General features: G+C 47.1%; 1 long non-coding RNA gene across 2 annotated transcripts; it reads left to right on the top strand.

The window, feature by feature from the left end:
* Positions 1-4,671: 4,671 nt before the first annotated feature.
* LOC136576310 (uncharacterized) lies at positions 4,672-7,331 on the top strand. 2 transcript variants are annotated; one of them, XR_010786338.1, is made up of 3 exons: positions 4,672-4,946; positions 6,681-6,826; positions 7,060-7,331. It is a non-coding gene; the product is annotated as an uncharacterized lncRNA (long non-coding RNA). The 2 variants fall into 2 exon arrangements; XR_010786339.1 differs by having other exon boundaries at positions 4,672-4,979.

Here is a 7,331-nt window from a genome sequence, read left to right as displayed (position 1 = left end):
ATGGCCAATAGAAAGCTGGAAAAGGCATCATGAAATCTACAATATAGGAGCTGCAAGAGGATGTACAAAATTCAAAAGGCTGGGAGCCGAGTCTAGAGAGTGAACTGTAGATATCACCAATGGTGGAGCACTCATGTCAACTGCAAAAGTTGTAGACTGATAGAGGGGCTACACACTGATGATACAGGCAATGGTGGGGAAGGCCATCAAATGAAGAGAGGTCAGTAACGACAGAAGGTAGATGCTTTAATGATGAGGGTTACACCACAAAAGTTGGTCAGTAAAGTTGGTGGAAGGCGGCCCACATAGAAAGCAATGATAACAGTGGTGTATTCATACATACTAGACGAAACTACCAACCAGCAGCCAATGGAATCCATCTCAACAGAGGATAAGGGGCTTTTCAGGTCTTCAACTTCTTTGCTGCTGAAGTAATAAAATGGGCCTCATTCCAAGTTTTGGAGCAAGCCCACATTGTACAGAGACGAAAGCTGGAGACCAAAAGTAAAGGGAACTAGTCAGGCCTTATGACAGGTTATGGGTTCATAGTAAAGGAACCACTAAATTTCATATCATCTGCCTTCCCATTCCCTAGCTGTCCCTCTGCAAAGCTGGCATTTGGTCCATTTGAGCGAACTTCTTTTCTCCATCGTGTGTGCACACACACGGTCCTCATATTATGAACAGTGTTTGCGCAGCAGTAAAGTGAAGGAATCCTTTCAACGGGCCGAGCGCTGGCTTTGTGGACAAACAGGGAGGACGGTGAGTATAAAAGACACATCCCCAGACTCAGCGGCCCCTGTCCTTAGGTTATAGGGCTTATAGGACCTGGCAGGTTCCCTTTAATCCAATACAAATGACGTACAAAGTATGAGGAGGTCGGAAAAGTATCTGAACTGAATAGGAAATGCCTGGTTAGATGGAGAACTAGAAGAAGAAATACATACAGAATACTTTAAGAAAATTCAGAAACATCTACCTAGATTATTTAACAAGTACGTGGTTATCCTTTGAGAAAGAATTATGAACCAGACCCCAAAATCTAAACAGGTTCTTAGAAATGTGGAGGAAACACAGCAATTCTTGGTTATACTTGATGGATATACAGGGTTTAGCCAAAGAGACCAATCCAGCGCTATATCTCAGTATTGGTGTCCTGTATTGAAATAACAGCAGCCTACTTGAATAGGAAGGCATGGATGGATGGATGCGCTACACATGGTTTGGTGCACCGGCCCCTGTGGGCCCCCGAACATGGATTTCAATTTTGTGTTGTGGCCCCTGTAAGAAACAAAGTTGAAGAGTAGCATGTAAGGAGCAGAAATCTGCTTTTCATGTCTCTTTAAATCCAGTGGGACCGCTAATATGCAGTAAGGAAAGCATACTGGAAGTTACCTCCTTCTGCTACAATACATGCATGGAGTCCTTTGACAGTGCAGTCCACGGCTGATGCCATCATTGTGGGACCGTGTTAGTGAACGGCGAAGCACTGATTCAGTGCAGATGCAATCCATATTACTAGTAAGAGCATCATCCAATCAGTAGTCAATGCAAATTTCAGCGTGATCATGTGGATTGGAATTTGGCGCGATCACCTCGTTGGACCCGTGCTCAGTCCAGGGGCTCTCAACACAGATCGGTACCTGAATCTCCTGCAGACTACGCTAGATGACTTCCTGGATGATTTGCCACCATCGTAGAAGGAGGCCACTGCCAAAATGCTTTCCTTACTTCAGCCATATTAGCAGTCCCATGTGACTTCTGACATGCTTCTCCAATTTTGCAGTTGGGTTTTACTCTCTATCTCTTATGGGACCGCAATGCAAAATTAAAATCCATGTTCCGGTTCCCCAGGGGCCGGTGCTCCATCCCATCGTGTAGCGCATCCATGCCTTCCCATTCAAGTAGGCTACTGTTATATAAATATAGGACACCAGTACTGAGTTATAGCGCTGGATCCGTCTTTTTGACCGCACCCTGTATACCCTAACAATGATAACCAGGTATGGATGCTGGGGTTTGGTAATCCCTTATAATATCAGACTCTCTGTATTCCGTAGATTAAATTTGAAATGCAATCATTACAGATATATTTATATAAAATGTCAACTATAAAAGAACTACTTTTATATTTATATGTTCATGTCATTTATAGGAACTCATCTATTTCAGTAACCCTGTGGTTCCTGGTCAGCAGGGAGAGGAGGGTACATTGCATGCAGTGGTTCTTCTCTGTTACCCCTTCTATCCGTCAGTTCTGGTACCAGTTTTTTTAGTCGTCCAAGATGGCCGCCACAATTCTCTAACTACCTAATGCCCTCTGATTGGCTGATCATGTAAGCAGCTCTGGCAAATCAGAGAACAGGTATAGTGCATTGGCAGTCTAACACTACCAATGCACGGGGGATTGGGTAGTCTTAAGATTGTGTCTGTCATGTTGGATGGCTGAAAAAGGGACCCGGAACCGATGGATCAGAGACACAGTAAAGAAGAACAACTGCAACTCATATATCCCCTCCTGTCCCCAGACAGACGGAAATGGAAGGTCCCTTTAAATGCAAACTCAGGGGCCTACATGCAGGAGAGGGACATCCAGAGCAAAAATGGAGGCCCCACTCCTGGTTTACACCCCTTTCCCATATAGGGGGCCTGGTCTTCCCCTTTCCCTTCCATTCCATGTAGAAAGGGAATGTTACCTTAGGTTGGTTCACCCTTCCCTTTTTTGCCGAGAGGCTTGTAGAAAGCCATGCCCTGTCTCTGTTGGCAACATCCTTGAGGAAAGGGCCAGTTTGAACTTATTTCCATCATACGCCCCACAGTTAGTCACAGGGGTCATTTCTATGGTACCCCACATGTATGATGTTACTTCTGGCTTGAACCTTGCTCCGAAACTACAATATGTCACAGGGTTGATTGCGAAAATTGGAATAACACACAGTAGACATATGGCAGCAAAACTCCAGAGTTCTTGTGATTCAATTATCGAGGATTCTATTTCACTTAAAGGGTAATGCTATTGATGACCTATCCTCAGGATAGGTAGTCAATGGTTGATCAGCTGGTGTCCGCCACTAAGGCACCCACTGTTAGCACTGCTACACACTGGGGTGTAGAATGGAAGCTGCTGCTCCAACCCCTGAGTAGTGGCCAGCACTGGTAACTGCAGACGCAGCTCTCATCAAAATTAGTGATAGCTGCGCCTGCCATTACAAGAATTGGCCACTACACAAGGGTCAGAGTAAGAGCTTCCACTCTGTACCTCACTGTGTAGTGGCAATTACAGTGGGTGCCCGATCAGCTGATCAGCCAGGGTTTAGAGCAGCAGACCCCCTGAGGAGAAGTCATCAATAGTATTTAGTATTTCCCTGGAAAACCCCTTGAAAGTTGTTGTTTAGCATTAGAATAATCTGTCTGAGTTCTTCCAGAAACAGCGCCACATCTGTCTACTGGTTATATGCGGTATTGCAGCTCATCCTCATTCACTTTAATGGAGCTGAGCTGCAATACGAGACACAACCCATGGACAGGGGTGGTGCTGTTTCTAGAAGAGAGCAGCCATATTCTTCTAAGGCCTCAGTCACATGGGCGCATTGGCGCCCGTGTTACTGCAGGAAGGAGACGGACGTACCTGAAGACGGCCGTCTCTCTGCTGTGCCGGTGGAAAGAACATGTGACCGGCTCCATTGCCGGTCATGTGTTCTTTCATCAGCGCTGCAGAGAGACGTCCGTCTTCAGGTACAGCCGTCTTCTAACTGTCAGTCACAGGGGCGCATCGGCGCTGGTGTAGGGGTGCCGATGCGCCCGTGTGACTGAGCCCTACTGCTGTAAACCCCTTTTCATTTTCTATGATAAGTAAGAAGGAAGAGAGGACTAGACTAATATTTCGGACACGGCTTGTCCTGACTTGGTACATCCCCATCATCCTTGGAGTGGTGCGTCTGTCCGGTTCCATGTAATGACTAGGTTTGGGGGTAAAGCTTTTGTTTTGATTGTATAATATTTTAATGTTAAGACTATAAAATAAAAAGTATTTTTAAGTGTTGATGTTTCTTATTATCATTTGATGGTTATCTAACGAGTTACCTGTCAGATCAGGACTCCAACCTCATTATCTATCTAACGAGTTGTCAGATCAGGACCCCACCCTCGTTATCTATCTAACAAGTTAACTGTCAGATCAGGACTAGAGATGAGCGAGCATACTTGCTAAGGACAATTACTCGATCGAGCATTGTCCTTAGAAAGTACCTGCCCGCTCGGAAGCAAAGGTTCAGCTGCCGGCGCGGGTGAGAGGTGAGTTGCGGGAGTGAGCAGGGGGAGCGGGGGGAGGGAGAAAGAGATCTCCTCTCCGTTCCTCCCCACTCTCCCCCGCAGCTCCCCGCCCGCCGCCGGCAGCCGAATCCTTGCTCCCGAGTGGGCAGGTACTCGCTAAGGGCAATGCTCCATCGAGTAATTGCCCTTAGCGAGTATGCTCGCTCATCACTAATCAGGACCCCAACGCTCCCAAGAATGACACGATATTGGAACTTCTACATCAAATCTGTCAAACTCAAACCTCTCTCAAGTTTCCCCAGAGGACACTGCCAACGCTTGGCAGAGGGGCGATGCCAGCACAGGGAGCGGGTGACATCTTGGATTCTGAACTTCGACATGCATCTCCACAGCTCTCTGTCCAGCAGGCATATTAGTAGTTTACACTGCGGTTATTCCTGCTGCCGATTCCAGCCAATGAGGTGGCTGGAATCGGCACCATGTGACCTCCCATTGTGCACGAGCAGTACAGTTCAGCTGCCGTGCACGATGAGAGCTGTGCCCGCGCCTCACGTGACCGGTGACGTCACCGGTACTTGAATTTGCCCGCGAATTCCGAGCCTACAGAGGAAGCTGATGGTTGGAGCCTTTTATACTACTTTCAACGTGGGAGAGGAAGATTTCTGCGCTGTGTGGTGAGTACCTACCTGAGATTAATGTGCTGTGTGGTGAGTACCTACCTGAGATTAATGCGCTGTGTGGTGAGTACCTACCTGAGATTAATGCGCTGTGTGGTGAGTACCTACCTGAGATTAATGCGCTGTGTGGTGAGTACCTACCTGAGATTAATGCGCTGTGTGGTGAGTACCTACCTGAGATTAATGCGCTGTGTGGTGAGTACCTACCTGAGATTAATGCGCTGTGTGGTGAGTACCTACCTGAGATTAATGCGCTGTGTGCTGAGTACCTACCTGAGATTAATGCGCTGTGTGCTGAGTACCTACCTGAGATTAATGCGCTGTGTGCTGAGTACCTACCTGAGATTAATGCGCTGTGTGCTGAGTACCTACCTGAGATTAATGCGCTGTGTGCTGAGTACCTACCTGAGATTAATGCGCTGTGTGCTGAGTACCTACCTGAGATTAATGCGCTGTGCGCTACGTGTGGTGAGTACCTACCTGAGATTAATGCGCTGTGCGCTACGTGTGGTGAGTACCTACCTGAGATTAATGCGCTACGTGTGGTGAGTACCTACCTGAGATTAATGCGCTGTGTGCTGAGTACCTACCTGAGATTAATGCGCTGTGTGTGGTGAGTACCTACCTGAGATTAATGCGCTGTGTGTGGTGAGTACCTACCTGAGATTAATGCGCTGTGTGTGGTGAGTACCTACCTGAGATTAATTCGCTGTGTGCTGAGTACCTACCTGAGATTAATGCGCTGTGTGTGGTGAGTACCTACCTGAGATTAATGCGCTGTGTGCTGAGTACCTACCTGAGATTAATGCGCTGTGTGCTGAGTACCTACCTGAGATTAATGCGCTGTGTGCTGAGTACCTACCTGAGATTAATGCGCTGTGTGGTGAGTACCTACCTGAGATTAATGCGCTGTGTGGTGAGTACCTACCTGAGATTAATGCGCTGTGTGGTGAGTACCTACCTGAGATTAATTCGCTGTGTGCTGAGTACCTACCTGAGATTAATGCGCTGTGTGTGGTGAGTACCTACCTGAGATTAATGCGCTGTGTGTGGTGAGTACCTACCTGAGATTAATGCGCTGTGTGTGGTGAGTACCTACCTGAGATTAATGCGCTGTGTGCTGAGTACCTACCTGAGATTAATGCGCTGTGTGCTGAGTACCTACCTGAGATTAATGCGCTGTGTGCTGAGTACCTACCTGAGATTAATGCGCTGTGTGCTGAGTACCTACCTGAGATTAATGCGCTGTGTGCTGAGTACCTACCTGAGATTAATGCGCTGTGTGGTGAGTACCTACCTGAGATTAATGCGCTGTGTGCTGAGTACCTACCTGAGATTAATGCGCTGTGTGCTGAGTACCTACCTGAGATTAATGCGCTGTGTGGTGAGTACCTACCTGAGATTAATGCGCTGTGTGGTGAGTACCTACCTGAGATTAATGCGCTGTGTGGTGAGTACCTACCTGAGATTAATGCGCTGTGTGGTGAGTACCTACCTGAGATTAATTCGCTGTGTGCTGAGTACCTACCTGAGATTAATGCGCTGTGTGTGGTGAGTACCTACCTGAGATTAATGCGCTGTGTGTGGTGAGTACCTACCTGAGATTAATGCGCTGTGCGCTACGTGTGGCGGCTACCTACCTGAGATTAATTCGCTGTGCGCTACGTCTGGTGAGTACGTCACCTGAAATTTGCGCGACGCCACCTGACGCAACCTGTCTTTTTTTTGCAGATTTGTGCGCTACGTGGGGAGACGCGGCCACCCGAGATTTGTGCGCTTTTTTTTGCAAACTTACGTGTGGAGATGATCCTGACGTTTGGACGCGTTTTGAGAAGAATTTCGCTTCGCTTGCACACAAGCTGACATAACTCGTCGAGGTAAGCTGCTGCATCTGCTAAAATTTTCATTGCGTGCATCTGCTCATACGTGCTTATTTTGCGCATATTTGCAGGTTTTCGCACGCGCGTGTGTGTACGTATATATAATATATGATTCTTCTGACCAGGTTGGGGGAGTAGTGGTCAATGTAAGTGGGTGGAGCGGATCTAGGGATCAGTAATACTGGTGTGATGTGACTGTTAACCTGCTGATTTTTCGTTATTTCCTGCAGATCTGACGTCCTTGAGAACGGGAAGGCTGTCCGACAGTGAAGAGACCCTCGACGTTCAGCAATCTTGAAACCCTTCGTTTTATGGACTGCTTTTTGCCGGTGACTCACCTTTTTTTTTTTTTTTATAAGCTTTTTGGAGTATCCTGAAAAACTGCGCAATATTTTACACCGATTGAGTAAACAGAAAAGATCCCCAAACACAGCGGCCTTTGGTTTATCAGGGAATGACACTTGGTGTAAAATCCACATTTTTAATAAATAATAAAACGTGA

Source organism: Eleutherodactylus coqui, chromosome 8, assembly GCF_035609145.1.
Source record: "Eleutherodactylus coqui strain aEleCoq1 chromosome 8, aEleCoq1.hap1, whole genome shotgun sequence".
In the NCBI taxonomy this organism is placed as follows: Eukaryota; Metazoa; Chordata; class Amphibia; order Anura; family Eleutherodactylidae; genus Eleutherodactylus; species Eleutherodactylus coqui.
This window is presented reverse-complemented; position numbering and strand designations above follow the sequence as displayed.